Genomic DNA, 17,079 nt, shown 5'->3' with positions numbered 1-17,079 from the left:
GCGTTGGTGACCCCGTGGGATCAGTTCTCACTGATCTATGCATTCCCCCCTATTCATTGCTGGCACGATTTCTTTGCAGGATCATGCTGGAAAGAAAGCCGGTAATTCTGGTAGCACCAGCATGGCCCAGAAGGTCATGGTATGCAGAAATCGTAAAGATGGCAGTGGAGGATCCATGGTCCCTTCCACTAAGGCCAGACCTGCTCTCACAGGGGCCGATATTTCATCCTACTTTACTAACGCTAAATTTAACGGCTTGGCTATTGAAACCCACATTCTAAAGAAACGTGGGCTTTCCTGGATCAGTTATCTCCACCTTAATTAATGCAAGGAAGCCAGCTTCCGGTACTATATATTACAGAGTCTGGAGGGCTTATGTTTCCTGGTGTGAATCCAAGGGTTGGCACCCTCGGAGATATATCATAGGCAGAATTCTTGCCTTTCTACAATTAGGGGTATAGATGAAGTTGGCCTTAAGTACTATTAAGGGCCAAGTCTCAGCCTTGTCGATCTTATTTCAAAGACCGCTTGCTATGCATTCTTTAGTCCGGGGTTTTATGCAAGGGGTGATGCGGATTAATCCGCCAGTTAAATCACCTTTGAGCCCTTGGGACTTGAACTTAGTTTTGTCAGTGTTACAAAAACAGCCATTTGAACCGACACAGCATATTCCCTTAGTCCTTCTGACAAGGAAGCGTGTTCTTTGGATCTATAACCTCAGCAAGGAGGGTTTCGAAATTGGCTGCTCTTTCTTGTAAAGAGCCATACTTGATTATTCATACGCCCTCGTCCAGATTTTTTGCCAAAAGTGGTCTCAGGTTTTCACCTGAACCAAGGTATTGTCCTGTCATCGTTTTTTCCAAAACCATGTTCCAGGGAAGAAAAGTCACTACATTGTCCTGATGTGGGGAGAGCAGTGAAAATCTATTTAAAGACAACTGCTCAGACTCAAAATACTGATATCTTATTTATTCTGCCAGAGGGTCATAAGAAAGAACAGGCAGTGTCAAAATCCACTGTCGCTAAGTGGATTCGGCAAGTTATAATTCAGACTTATGATTTAAGGGGAAAGATTCCTCCTTTTCAAGTCACAGCACACTCTACCAGGTCGGATAGTGCTTCTTGGGCAGTGCGTCACCAGGCCTCCATGGCTCAGATCTGCAAGGCCACAACTTGGTCTTCAGTACATACATTCACCAAATTTTATCAGGTGGATGTAAGGAGGTGTGAGGGGCGCAGTGTGCTGCATGGCAGCAGTCCTCAAGTCTGGGGGTGCCCTATGGGTTGTCTCTCCCTCCCCTCAAAAAGCATTGCTATGGGACGTCCCATTAAGTTATTACTTAGGCTCTGTGTCCCATGATGTACGATAAAGAAAATATGATTTTTATAACAGCTTACCTGTAAAATCCTTTTCTTGGAGTACATCATGGGACAGACAGGTCCCGCCCCTCTTTTTGGGGTTTAGATATTTTGCTTTGCTACAAAAACTGAGGTACTCCAGGAAGAAGGAGGGGTTATATAGGGAGTGAACTCCCTGTATTGGGTATACCAGTGTCCATCACCTGAAGGTGCCTATATATCCATTAAGTTATTATTAGGGTCTGTGTCCAATGATATACTCCAAGAAAAGGATTTTTACAGGTAAGCTGTTATAAAAATCCTATTTTTCCGTTCCTCAGAGTTCTTTGCCATGAGGTGCCATGTTGAACTTCCAGTGACCAGTATGAGAGAGTGAGAGTGATAACACCAAATTTAACACACCTGCTCCCCATTCACACCTGAGACCTTGTAACACTAGCGAGTCACATGACACCGGGGAGGGAAAATGGCTAATTGTGCCCAATTTCTACATTTTCACTTAGGGGTGTACTCACTTTTGTTGCCAGCAGTTTAGACATTAATGGCTGTGCGTTGAGTTATTTTGAGGGGACAGAAAATTTAAACTGTTAGCCCCGGTTCACACAGGGGCGACTTGTCAGGCGACTTAGCCGCCTGACAAGTTGCGTTCCATTCTGTACTATGGAACCATTCTAATAGGAACGACTCAAGTCGCTCCGACTTAGAAAAAGGTTCCTGTACTACTTTGGGGCGACTTCAGGATGAATTGCATTGACTTCTATACAGAGGTCATTTTGCAAGCCGCCGTAGTCGTGTGCAGGTCGCCTTACAGAGTCACGCTGCAAGTTGTGCTGCCCCTGTGTGAACTGGGGCTTATACACGCTGTACACTCACTACTTTACATTGAAGTGGAGCTGCACGATTCTGGCCAAAATGAGAATCGCAATTTTTTTGCTTAGAAAAAAAGATCAGGATTCTCTCACAATTCTCGTAATGTAAAATCTTTCACATTATACAAAAAAATGGGATAACCTTACTGGTTAGTTTTTGTTTTTAATTCATCAAAGTAATTTTTTCCAAAAAAATTGCATTTGAAAGACCGCTGCGCAAATACAGTGTGACATAAAATATTGCAACAACCACCATTTTATTCTCTATGGTGTCTACTAAAAAATATACATATATAATGTTTGGGGGTTCTAAGTAATTTTCTAGCAAAAAAAAAAATGATTTTAACTTGAAACCAACAAATGTCAGAAAAAGGTTTAGTGTTTAAGTGGTTAAACTTTTTTCATTTACACACAAAGTCTTTTCCATTGAGAAATTGTTACAATGTTTCTAGTTAAGTTCAACTGATAAAGAATGTTTTGATTCTTGACAGACTGCTCAGTTTTTCTCTTCCTTTCTTTTGAGGGCTGTGGCTTCAGAAGAGCAGAGAGAATTCTTTGTATAGAAAGAATCTGGAAACACTTTTTAGTCAAGATCGCGATAACGATTCTTGATGATTCATCGTGTAGCTCTACATTGTAGCAAAGGGTCATTTATTTCTTCTTCTTGTCACATGAAAAGATATAATAAAATATTTACAAAAATGTAAAGGGGTGTACTCACGTTTGTGAGATACTGTATGTTGCCCATACTCATTCAGTCACTATGAGATTAATTTTCTGTATTCTGCAAAAAACCTGGTTGATCCTGCTGCTTTCTATCTCTACCTTCTGTTCATGTCCCCAATTCAGCTGGGGATTTTGCAGCTGTAGTGGCAACTCTGCACATGTTCAGTTTTCAGTGAGTTGCTATGCTATGCATTTCCTCCCTATCACATCTGAGCAACCCATGAGACTATAGCAGCAGTCTACAAGTAACAAAAGCTACAAGTCCCGCAAGGCTGACAGTTACATTCATGACTCCCACAGACAGAGGCATGATGGCAGGGGCGGACTGATAACTCATGGGGCCACCGGGCAATAGGAGATTATGGGGCCTCCAGGCAATCAGAGATTATGGGGCCACACAGTATACAATCACACAGTATACACATACATGTACACACAGTATACACAGACAGATGTAAAAAAAAACACAGATTTATACATACTGTCCCTGGTTTTACTGAGGCTGGCAACCCTGATGGGGCCCCCTAGTGGCCCAGGGCCCTCGGGCAGTGCCCGAGTGGCTCAATGGTCAGTCTGCCCCTGTATGATGGGACTTGTAGTTTTGCAACAGCTGGAGGGCCGCCAGTTTGAGACTGGACTATAGAGTCACACAGATCAGTGTATTCATGGTGGTAAATGACAGCCTACTCGCTCCCTCCTCCATACCCACTAAGCAGCTAAACACAATGGGGGCAAGATATTACAGTACATGTAGATTAATGGAGGCTTCACCTCCCTCTTATTCTAAGACACAGGCTTTAGGGGCATGACACACCTTGTGATTGGCAGAAATCTGCCCGCACCATGTTATTGCCAAAAAATCATAAAGACTTGATTTCAAATCTAAATTTGGATGACAATTTTAAACAGTTTATTGATATTAATTATTTATTTTTAGTCTGTATTCCAAAGGCTGTTATTTTCATTTATTTTGAACATGTAAACAGCAGCAGAGGACTAGAGGCTCCACCTGCTAATGTTTCCCTGCGGACAGGCTGGGAAAGATCTAGGTCATGTGACAGCTGTATGTTGATTAGGAAAAAGGTACTTAGATTTTTTTTAATTAAAATAATTACAGTACCATGGTCCACATACAGAAATAGAAGGGGCAATGTAAATTAAACAGTGTGTTTTTAGTATCACTTTAATTAAACAAGTTCAAGTTAGAAGCCGATTGGTTACTATGTACAGTTGCACCAGATTCTGTGTGCACCAATTTTAGTAAATCCCCCCCCCCATGTGTTTCAAGTGCAAGGATAACTTTTACAGATGTCTTACCTGGCTAGGCTATAGCATCATCAGTAAACCCACGTGTGAGCACAAGTCTGACCATTGGAGGACAGGCAGTGCCAGCAGAAAACTGACCATGCTGAAATTGATTTGGTTCTATGCATAGCATGGTCTGGAGCAACACAAACAGAACAGGATATTTTGTTAACACAAGTACATGGTACCACAGACCCCATATCAAAAATATGAAATGTTTGTGAAAAAAGAAAAAGGATATGTTCACCTTTTGTAACATGTTACACCCATATTCAGAAAGCCGATTACATTTACACCCAATCTGACAGCCTTTGGAATACACCCCCACGCCTCCCCGATTCCCCAATCTGACAGCTGGCGGGGATGTTCACCCCAACCCCCCCCCCCCCCAGCTAGCTGCCATAATTTATGGGCACACAGATACATTGGCAGATCTCCTGGAGACAGGCATGGCACCAGCGACCTGCTGATCTCCGTTGCAATGCTTTACAGGCTCCAAAAAAAAGAAATAATAAATGCACATTTTTATACCTGCAAAAAAAAAAAATGTGTATTTATTATTTTTTTTCTTAAAAGTGAATTTATCTTTTAAATCAATCTTTCTTGCTTCGTAATTGCACTTTTGCCATTATTATTAGTCACTAAGCAACTAGTTCACAAAATCAGTAGCAAACGCCAATTTGGAAAACAGGTGCAAAAACTTTCCCAACATTGACCTTGTGGAGAACCTGGAGAACCTGTTGGACAGTACAACAAAGTAAGAAAGGTCAACACAAATTACCTCTGGAGCGAGACCCGGTACAAAATCCTACATAGAGAACAGTGTATCTGGAAAGTATTCGCAGCGCTTCACTTTTTCCACATTTTGTTATGTTACAGCCTTATTCCAAAATGGATTAACCACTTGCCGACCATCGATGATGTGTCGATGATGTGCGGCGGCACAATGGCACAGGCAGGCATAAGGACTTACCTGTACGTCCTTGCCTGCCCGCGGGCGGGAGGTCCGATCGGACCCCCCCGGTGCCTGCGGCGGTCGGATTATCGCCAGGGGCGATCAGAGGTGAGGGGGAGGCCACTCATTCGTGGCTCCCCCCTCGCGATCGCTCCTGGCGAATGAAATGCTTCCTCGGCTTCTGTAATGTAAACAGTGATGTCATCTCTCCTCGAGCCGGTCTTTTCATTCCAGCGCCGAGGAGAGAGGACATCAAGTAAGTTTGCACCAACACTACACTTCCAGTAGAACACGCAGGCACACTTTTCACCCCCCATTAACCCCCTGATCACCCCCCTGTACCCCCTGTCACAGTGACACCAAAAGCAGTTTTTTTTTTTTCTGATTATTGCATTGGTGTCAGTTTGTGACAGTTATAAGTGGTAGGGCAGTTAGGGTTAGCCCCCTTTAGGTCTAGGGTACCCCCCTAACCCCCCCTAATAAAGTTTTAACCCCGTGATCACCCCCCGTCGCCAGTGTCACTAAGCAATCGTTTTTCTGATCGCTGTATTAGTGACACAGGTGACGCTAGTTAGGGAGGTAAGTATATAAGTTCGCCGTCACTGTTTTATAGCGACAGGGACCCCCATATACTACCTAATAAAGGTTTTAACCCCCTGATTGACCCATAGTTAACCCTTTCACCAGTGATCACCGTATAACTGTTATGGATGACGCTGGTTAGTTAGTTTGTTTTTTATAGTTTCAGGGCACCCGCCGTTTATTACCTAATAAAGGTTTAACCCCCTAATCGCCCGGCGGTGATATAAGTTAGGTTTTATGGTCAGATAAGGTCTGCGTCGCCCCAGGCAGCGTCAGGTTAGTGCCAGTACCGCTAACACCCACGCACGCACCGTACACCTCCCTTAGTGGTATAGTATCTGAACGGATCAATATCTGATCCGATCAGATCTATACTAGCGTCCCCAGCAGTTTAGGGTTCCCAAAAACGCAGTGTTAGCTGGATCAGCCCAGATACCTGCTGGCACCTGTGTTTTGCCCCCAGCCCAGCCCACCCAAGTGCAGTATCGATCGATCACTGACACTTACAAAACACTAAGCACACATAACTGCAGCGTTCGCAGAGTCAGGCCTGATCCCTGCAATCGCTAACAGTTTTTTGGTAGCGTTTTGATACAGTCGCTAACAGTCAGGAGCTTTTTTTTACCTGTGAGTCTCACTAGTGTACCACTAAATTTAGAGCCCAAAATGGCATATCAAAGGTACACTAGTGAAGAGGCCTACACGTTTCTGAGCATGACAGATAGTGAAGAGGAAGTCACTCATCTGTCAGATTCAGGCTCAGAATACAATCCTGTAGACGACAGCGGCTCCACGACAGATAGCTCTGACCACGGAGTTGTGGTCCTTGCCAAGGTCAGGCGTACCAGACCCCAAACTTCTTCATCTGTCCTTGATGTGCAAGAACCGCAGGGCTCTCGTATGGAGCAGAGCAGTACTAGCGCCGCTATTCCTTCTGGTGAACTGGCAAGCACCAGTGGCCTAGTACACCCCAGTCGTACATCCAGCACTGCAGTATCACGTGGTGACGTGGCGAGTCCCATAAGTGCAGTTCAAGCTGGTGAGGTGGCAAGCACAAGTAGTATCCCGCTGCCACCAAGAAGACGAACACAGGCCCGTCGTGCCCATAGTGCCCTTCCTGCTGCATTCGCCATTCCTAATTGGGAACCCACCACTTCTGCAGCACCCGTACTTCCCCCATTCACTGGCCAACCCGGAATTCAGATGGAAACAGTTGATTTTACGCCACTTGATTTTTATTCACTGTTTTTCACCGAAGATCTCTATAGATCTATTGTGGACCAAAGCAATTTATACGCTGGTCAACACATCGCCACTATTCCCCAGTCCTCCCTTGCCAGAGATTGGAAACCAATTACTGTCTCTAAATTTAAGCTCTTTCTGGGCCTTTCCCTCAACATTGGCATAACTAAAAAGAGTGAGTTGCGGTCATAGTGGTCCACTGACCCAATTCACCATATGCCCGTGTTCTCTGCCTCCATGACCAGGGCACGATACGAGCAGATTTTGAGGTTCATGCACTTCAACAACAATGAACTCTGTCGTCCTCATGGAGACCCTGAATACGATCGGCTCTACAAAATTCGGCCCCGATGTAAACCACTTCAACCAACGTTTTGCAGACTTGTTTACTCCCCATCAAGTTGTCTGCGTTGATGAATCCCTGATTAAATTTTCTGGCCACTTGTCATTCAAACAGTACCTTCCCAGCAAGCGTGCCAGATACAGGGTCAAGATGTATAAGCTCTGTGACAGGGCCACAGGCTATACATGTAGTTTTATGGTTTACGAGGGCAAAGATAGTCACGTAGAGCTGACAAACTGCCCTGACTACATAGGAAGCGCTGGCAAGATTGTGTGGGACTTGGTGTCACCCTTATTCGGAAAAGGGTACCATTTATATGTGGACAATTATTACACGAGCGTGCCACTTTTTAGTCACCTTTTTGATCATCAAATTGGAGCATGTGGCACCGTGCGATCTAATCGCCGGGGCTTTCCCCAGCGGCTTTTAGATTCCCATCTTAGGCTGGGGGAGAGAGCCTGCTTGTGGTGTAATAATTTGCTCGCTGGAGGGACAATAAGAATGTTTTCGTTCTTACCTCCCTTCATGCAGACACGACGGTCCAAATTACTACGGCAACTGGTGTTGTGGAGAAACCCCTCTGTGTCCACGAATATAACCAAAATATGGGAGGGGTGGACTTCAACGACCAGCTATTGGCGCCGTACCTAGTTGCCCGTAAGGCCAGACGCTGGTACAAAAAAGTGTCTGTATACTTATTTCAATTGACTTTGCTGAACGCTCATATGCTATACAGAGCTTCAGGACAGACTGGATCCTTCCTTAAATTCCAGGAAGAGATCGTCAGAGCCCTTCTGTATCCAGACGGTGCTCCACCTCACCTTCCCCAACCAAATGCAGTAAGCCGGCTGCATGAGAGGCATTTTCCTTATGTCCTCCCGAGTACCCCTACCCAACGAGCCCCCCAAAGAAAATGTCGTGTCTGCAGAAAGCGCAGATATAGGCGTGACACCCGCTATTATTGTCCCTCCTGTCCTGGCAATCCTGGTCTTTGCATTGGTAAATGTTTTGAGCGCTACCATTGCACAGACTAGGACACACTTTCACAGGGTCTCCCAAGATGCCATCGCATTTTGAGAGACGCAAAGCTGGAACCGGTTACAGTTATAAAAGTTACAGTTATAAAAAAAAAATACACAAAAAAAAATATAAAATAAAAAAAACAAAAATAGTTGTCGTTTTATTGTTCTCTCTCTCTCTATTCTCTCTCTATTGTTCTGCTCTTTTTTACTGTATTCTATTCTGCAATGTTTTATTGTTGTTATGTTTTATCATGTTTGCTTTTCAGGTATGTCATTTTTTTATAGTTTACTGTGTTTTATTGTTAACCATTTTTTTGTTTTCAGGTACGCCATTCAGCTGCAGCGCGGATTTATTTGTCTTGACAGCAACAGCGTTTGCTCCCACGATACATAAAGCCGTGACTCCAGCGCTGTCAGAGGTGATTTCACCACTACAGTTACATACTTCAGCATATATGCCAAAGCGTGGGGGCAGCAGTGGGCGGAGGAGCGATTTGCTTCTACCTTTAGCGGGAGAATGCCCCCATGCTTCGGCATATATATATTTTAGGCACAGGTTGCGTTCAATGTTTTTTTTTTTACTATTTTTTTTGTATTTGCTTTGCAGGTATGGTAAGTCTTACTGTTATACTGTAATATTACTTTGTTTTATTGTTAACCATCATTTGCTTAGCAGCTACACCATTCAGTTGCAGCGCAGATTTATTTATCTTGACAGCAACAGCGTTTGCTCCCACGATACATAAAGCCGTGACTCCAGCGCTGTCGGAGGTGATTTCACCACCACAGTTACATACTTCAGCATATATGCCGAAGCGTGGGGGCAGCAGTGGGCGGAGGAGCGATTTGCTCCTACCTTTTGCGGGAGGATGCCCCCATGCTTCGGTATATATAAACGGTGCATATATGCCCATCATTAGAAGTGGGTGGATGAAGGGAGGTATTCTAATGGTGGGCATACACAGGCTGCATGAAAAAAAAGTTTACAATATATGCCCAACAAGTACCAGCAAGGTACTGGTATGTTGCTGGATTTTAAGTGGTTATACCAGAATAATGCCTGCAGGTTTAGGTATCATCTTGGTATCATTCTTTTCAGCCAGCGGTCGGCTTTCATGTAAAAGCAATCCTAGCAGCTAATTAGCCTATAGACTGCTTTTACAAGCAGTGGGAGGGAATGCCCCCCCCACCTTCTTCCATGTTTTTCTCTGGCTCTCCTGTCCCAACAGGGAACCTGACAATGCAGCCGTTGATTCGGCCAGCTGACCATAGAGCTGATCAGAGACCAGAATGGCTTCAGTCATCTCTATGGCCTAAGTAACTTGAAGCTATGAGCATTTTATGACTTAGATTTCGCCGGATGTAAACAGCGCCATTGGGAAATTTGGAAAGCATTTTATCACACCGATCTTGGTGTGGTCAGATGCTTTGAGGGCAGAGGAGAGATCTAGGGTCTAATAGACCCCATTTTTTTCAAAAAAGAGTACCTGTCACTACCTGTTGCTATCATAGGGGATATTTACATTCCCTGAGATAACAATAAAAATGCTAAAAAAAATTAAAAAAAAATAAAAAAAATGAAAGGAACAGTTTAAAAATAAGATAAAAAAGCAAAAAAAATAAGAAAGAAGAAAAAAAAAAAAAAAAAAGCACCCCTGTCCTCCCCGCTCTCGCGCAAAGGCGAACGCAAGCGTCGGTCTGGCGTCAAATGTAAACAGCAATTGCACCATGCATGTGAGGTATCACCGCGAAGGTCAGATCGAGGGCAGTAATTTTAGCAGTTGATCTCCTCTGTAAATCTAAAGTGGTAACCTGTAAAGGCTTTTAAAGTCTTTTAAAAATGTATTTAGTTTGTCGCCACTGCACGTTTGTGCGCAATTTTAAAGCATGTCGTGTTTGGTATCCATGTACTCGGCCGAAGATCATCTTTTTTATTTCATCAAACATTTGGGAAATATAGTGTGTTTTAGTGCATTAAAATTTAAAAAAGTGTGTTTTTTTCCCAAAAAATGCGTTTGAAAAATCGCTGCGCAAATACTGTGTGAAAAAAATGAAACACCCACCATTTTAATCTGTAGGGCCTTTGCTTTAAAAAAAATATATAATGTTTGGGGGTTCAAAGTAATTTTCTTGCAAAAAAAATAATTTTTTCATGTAACAAAAAGTGTCAGAAAGGGCTAGAAGAGTGGGTGATGTGTGACATAAGCTTCTAAATGTTGTGCATAAAATGCCAGGACAGTTCAAACCCCCCCCAAATGACCCCATTTTGGAAAGTAGACACCCCAAGCTATTTGCTGAGAGGCAAGTCGAGTCCATGGAATATTTATATTGTTACACAAGTTGCGGGAAAAAGACAATTTTTTTTTTTTTTTGCACAAAGTTGTCACTAAATGATATATTGCTCAAACATGCCATGGGAATATGTGAAATTACACCCCAAAATACATTCTGTTGCTTCTCCTGAGTTCGGGGATACCACATGTGTGAGACTTTTTGGGAGCCTAGCTGCGTACGGGACTCCGAAAACCAAGCACTTTCTAAGGGTGTAAATTTTTGATTTCACTCTTCACTGCCTATCAAAGTTTCAGAGGCCATGGAATGCCCAGATGGCATAAAAACCCCCAAATGACCCCATTTTGGAAACTAGACACCCCAAGCTATTTGCTGAGAGGTATGGCGAGTATTTTGCAGACCTCACTTTTTGTCACAAAGTTTTGAAAATTGAAAAAAGAAAAAAAAATACATTTTTCTTGTCTTTCTTTATTTTCGAAAACAAATGAGAGCTGCAAAATACTCACCATGCCTCTCAGCAAATAGCTTGGGGTGTCTACTTTCCAAAATTGGGTAATTTGGGGGGGGTTTGTGCTATCTTGGTATTTTATGGCCTACGAAACTGTGATAGATAGTGAGGAGTGAAATAAAAAATTTACGCCCTTAGAAATCCTGAAGGCAGTGATTGGTTTTCGGGGCCCCGTATGTAGCTAGGCCCCCAAAAAGACCCACACATGTGGTATCCCCATACTCAGGAGAAGCAGCAGAATGTATTTTGGGGTGTAATTCCACATATGCCCATTGGATGTTTGAGAAATATATAATTTAGTGACAACTTTTTGTAAAAAATGTTTTATTTTTATTTTTTTATCATTATTCAATCACTTGGGACAAAAAAAATTAATATTCAATGGGCTTAACATGCCTCTCAGCAATTTCCTTGGGGTGTCTACTTTCCAAAATGGGGTCATTTGGGGGGGGGGGGGGGGTTGTACTGCCCTGCCATTTTAGCACCTCAAGAAATGAGGCAGTCATAAACTAAAAGCTGTGTAAATTCCAGAAAATGTACCCTAGTTTGTAGACGCTATAACTTTTGCGCAAACCAATAAATATACGCATATTGACATTTTTTTTACCAAGGACATGTGGCCGAATACATTTTGGCCTAAATGTATGACTAAAATTGAGTTTATTGGATTTTTTTTATAACAAAAATTTGAAAATATCATTTTTTTTCAAAATTTTTGGTCTTTTTCCGTTTAAAAATAAAAACCGCAGAGGTGATCAAATACCATCAAAAGAAAGCTCTATTTTTTGAAAGAAAAGGATGCAAATTTTGTTTTGGTACAGCATTCCATGACCGCGCAATTAGCAGTTAAAGCGACGCAGTGCCAAATTGTAAAAAGTGCTCTGGTCAGGAAGGGGGTAAATCCTTCCGGGGCTGAAGTGGTTAAATTCATTATTTTCCTCAAAATTCTACAAACAATACCCCATAATGACAATTTAAAAGAAGTTTGTTTGAAATCTTTGCAAATTTATTAAAGATAAAAAAAATGAAAAAAATCACATGTACATAAGTATTCACAGCCTGCTCAGGTGCATCCTGTTTCCACTGATCATTCTTGAGATGTTTCTACAGTCTACAGTCCACCTGTGATAAATTCAGTTGATTGGACATGATTTGGAAAGGCACACACCTGTCTAAGGTCCCACAGTTAACATTGCAAGTCAGAGCACAAACCAAGACACGAAGTCCAAGGAATTGTCTGTAGACCTTCGAGACAGGATTGTATCAAGGTGCAAATCTGGGGAAGGGTGCAGAAAAATTTCTGTAGCATTGAAGGTCCCAAGGAGCACAGTGGCCTCCATCATCCATAAATGGAAGAAGTTTGGAACCACCAGGACTCTTCCTAGAGCGGGCCACTCAGCCAAACTGAGTGATCGGGGGAGAAGGGACTTAGTCAGGGAGGTGGCCAAGAACCCGATGATCACTCTGACAGAGCTCCAGCATTTCTCTATGGAGAGAGGAGAACCTTCCAGAACAAACATCTCTGCAGCACTCCACCAATATGTATTAGAGTGGCCAGGCGGAAGCCACTTCTCAGTAAAAAGGCACATGACAGCCCCTCTGGAGTTTGCCAAAAGACACCAGAAAATATTCTCAGACCATGAGAAACAAAATTCTCTATTCTGATGAAACAAAGATTGAACTCTTTTACCTGAATGGCAAGCAACATGTCTGGAGGAAACCAGGCACCACTCATCTCCTGGCCAATACTATCCCTACAGTGAATCATGGTGGTGACAGCATCATGCTGTGGAGATGTTTTTTAGCGGGAGGAACTGGGAGAATAGTCAGAATTGAGGTAAAGATAAATACAGCAATGTACAGAGACATGCTTAAAGCAGAGTTCCACCCATAAATGGAACTTCCGCTGATCTGGTTCCCCACCCCATGTCACATTTGGCACCTTTCAGTGGGGAGCAGATACCTGTCTAAACCAGGTATTTGCTCCCACTTCCGGCGAAAGATCGCTGCAGTATCTGCAGCAATCTACGCCATGTCCAGCCCCTCTTCCCCCCCCCCCGCTGTCTTCTGGGAGACACACAGGTCCCAAAAGACAGCAGGGACCTCTCAGAATGCGCAGTGTGACTAGCGCAGTAGGGAGTAGGGAACCAGGCTGTGAAACTGCAACACTTCACTTCCTGCTTCCCTTACTGAAGATGCTGGCGCCGAAAGACAGGTTGGGTGAGGACATTGCGGGCACCCTGGACAGGTAAGTGTCCTTATATTAAAAGTCAGCAGCTGCAGTATTTGTAGCTGCTGACTTTTAATTTTTATTTTTCAGGTGGAACTCCGCTTTAATGAAAACCTGCTCCAGAGCGCTCTGGACCTCAGACTGGGGAGAAGAACAAAACAACTCCCCTATAAGATAACAAAGGATTATCTACGGTACAACTCTGTGAATGTCCTTGAGTGGCCCACCAGAGCCCAGACCTGAACCCGATTGAACATCTCTGGAGAGATCAGAAAATGGCTGTGCACCAATGCTCCCCATCCAACCTGATGGAGTTTCTGCAAAGAAGAATGGGAGAAACTGCCCAAAAATAGGTGTGCCAAGCTTGTAGCATCACATTCAAAATAACTTGAGGCTGTAATTTGTGCCAAAGGTGCTTCAACAAAGAATTGAGCAAATGTTGTGAATACTTATGTACATGTGATTTTTTTTTTTTGTTTTTTTATTTATAATAAATTTGCAAAGATTTCAGATAAACTTCTTTCAAGTTGTGATTATTGGGTATTGTCTGTAGAATTTTGAGGAAAACAATGCATTTAATTAATTTCGTAATAGGACTGTAACATAACAAAATGTAGAAAAAGTGAAACACTGAATATTTTCTGGATGCACTGTATATAGTCTTTTCATTGCCAGTAGCACCTTTACAACATCACACTGCCCAAAAGGTGACCTGAATTGTTCCAACTTAGCACACCGCCTGTGATTCTGCCCTCAGTATTATAAAAGAACCATCCTGAGGGATCCTCTGCTATGTCCTGTCAGGTATAAAATAGTACCAATAGCACAGAGGTCCTAATTACAAAAAAGTGCACAGACTGCCTACATCTGCTTATTGACAGCCTGCCAGGTAATTATGAAACAATAGACCACTAATGTGGCACCAACCATAGCAAAGATCGTGTGTCTTGCCTACAGTCAAGCATGATGATCATGGTCTGGGGCTGCCTGAGTGCTGCCGGCACTGGGGAGCTACAGTTCATTGAGGGAACCATGAATGCCAATATGTACTGTGACATACTGAAACAGAGCATGATTCCCTCCCTTCAGAGACTGCAGGGCAGTATTCCAACATAACGACCCCAAACACACCTCCAAGACGACCACTGCCTTGCTAAAGAAGCTGAGGGTAAAGGTGATGGACTGGCCAAGCATGTCTCCAGACCTAAACCCTATTGAGCATCTGTGGGGCATCCTCAAACGGAAGGTGGTTTAGACATTAATGGCTGTGTGTTGAGTTATTTTGAGGGGACAGCAAATTTACACTGTTATACAAGCTGTACACTCACTACTTTACATTGTAGCAAAGTGTCATTTCTTCAGTGTTGTCACATGAAAAGATATAATAAAATATTTACAAATATGTGAGGGGTGTACTCACTTTTGTGAAATATTGTGTGTGTGTGTGTGTATATATATATATATATATATATATATATATATATATATATATATAATATTAATTTTGAGTTGTTTAACCACTTCCCGCCGGCCTATAGCTAAATGACAACCGGGCGGTGGTTCAGCTATCCTGACTGGGCGTCATATGATGTCCAGCAGGATAACTGATGGTGCGCGCCTGTGGGGGCACACAGCACGGCGATCGGTGGTGAAGCGTGTCAGTCTGACACACCCCTACACTGATCTCAGTAAAGAGCATCTGACAGAGGCTCTTTAGCATGTGATCAGTCGTGTCCAATCACGGCTGATAACAGTGTAAACAGGAAGAGCCGTTTATCGGCTTTTCCTCACTCGCGTCTGACAGATGCGAGTAAAGGAGAGCCGATCAGCGGCTCTCCTGACAGGGGGGTCTGCGCTGATTGTTTATCAGTGCAGCCCCCCCCCCCGCGGATGCCCACACTGGACCACCAGGGATGCCGCCAGGACCACCAGGGCACCCACCACACATTGATGAGCAGGTATGGCCACCAGGGATGCCAAACAGTGCCCTAAAAGATGCCAATCAGTGCCCACAAATGGTGCCAGTTAGTGCCCGTGTTCTGCCGAGAAAGTTCCCCAAGGCGGATAAGGACCCCACTCTACTGCGCAGGCGCAGCGCTTGCGCAGTAGGAGCCGGCAGAAATAGCCGAAGCCAAAGAGAATAGAAATCAGCTGTACATGACGCCTGTAAGAGGGCCCCTCGCCACGCTTCCGGCATGGCCTCGCTGCGCTTTTACTCTGCCCTTTTTTATTCTCCCTCTAGGTCCACTTGGATGGTGGGGCTTGAACCTGGACCCAGGGTGCAGGCGCCGTGTACAACTGATTGAAGCTTTTCAGCTTCGGCTATTTTCGGCATCTCCTAGTCATTCGTACTGCGCAAGAGCAGCGCCTGCACAGTACAGGGGGGTCCTTATCCGCCGGGGGAACTTTCTCGGCAAGACACCCGCTATGAATGCCTGCCAGATGTCTCCTCATCAGTGATGCCCAGCAGTGCCACCTATCAGTGCCCATCCATACCACCTATCATTGCCACCCATAAGTACTCATCAGTGCAGCCTATCAGTGCCCAGCAGTGCCACCTCATTGGTGCTACCTCATCAGTTCCCATCAGTGCTGCCTTATTAGTGCCCGTCAGTGCAGCCTCATCAATGCCTGTCAGTGAAGGAGAAAACTTATTTACAAAATTTTAGAACAGAAACAAAGAAAAGCTTTTTTTTTTTCTAAATTTTCGGTGTTTTTTTATTTGTTGCCCAAAAAATAAAAACCACAGAGGTGATCAAATACCACCAAAAGAAAGCTCTATTTGTGGGAACAAAATGATAAAAAAATTTGTTTGGGTACAGTGTTGCATGACCGTGTAATTGTCAGTCAAAGAGCGATAGTGCTGAAAGCTAAAAATTGGCTTGGGCAGGAAGGGGCGAAAGTGCCTGGTATTGAAGCGTTTAATGTATTTGAGCTTGCACTTTGCACTTTAGTCAATTTGCACATAGTACTATATAATTTTGCACAATTTGTACTTTGACCACTCATGGGGAGTGAATAAAGGGTTTGCTATCACAGTGGTACAGTTTAAAGAGACACTTAATATTAGACATAGCATACATGTGTGATTTAATTGTCTATAATCACATATCACGAATCAATAGAAATAGTGCATCATTATATGTCTACACCAATTAGCAGTCATGTGGTCGCTCAGTTCTCGAGCTTTGAGCTGATGTGGGACAGCTGCAGCATCACGTGAAAGCTGTAGTATCACGTGAAATCTGCAGCATAAAGTGAAAGCTGCAGCATAGAGGTGAGTATGTATGTATGTATGTATAGTTAAAAATTATTAAAAATATTAAATGTATGGTTGTGAACCCGAGCCCACGCGATTTTGAAGCCTATTAGAGCCTATGGCTCTAATCAGGTGCTTTAAAAAAATCCCCTGCCCCTGTAATACATGCGCCGGTGACCCAGAAGGGGCCGGACGCATGAATGGGGGGGCCACTGCAGCCATGGATAGATTCATGCTATGCATGAATCTATCCATTACCATATAGGGGGTGGTCTGGAGAGAGGGGACTGCGCCCGGTTGACACTAATTGACGGCCCGCCACTGGGTATAATTTCAAAAAATAATTTTCTTTAATTTATTCTGATTTTTCGGAGATCCACCCCCCCC

General features: G+C 43.6%; 1 protein-coding gene across 3 annotated transcripts in view; it reads right to left on the bottom strand.

Moving 5' to 3' along the window:
* GNAT2 (G protein subunit alpha transducin 2) overlaps positions 1–17,079 on the bottom strand; it is a 171,576-nt gene that overhangs the window by 77,275 nt on the left and 77,222 nt on the right. The gene's annotated exons all lie outside the window — the stretch shown is intronic.

This window comes from Aquarana catesbeiana, linkage group LG02, assembly GCF_042186555.1.
Source record: "Aquarana catesbeiana isolate 2022-GZ linkage group LG02, ASM4218655v1, whole genome shotgun sequence".
NCBI lineage: Eukaryota > Metazoa > Chordata > Amphibia > Anura > Ranidae > Aquarana > Aquarana catesbeiana.
This window is presented reverse-complemented; position numbering and strand designations above follow the sequence as displayed.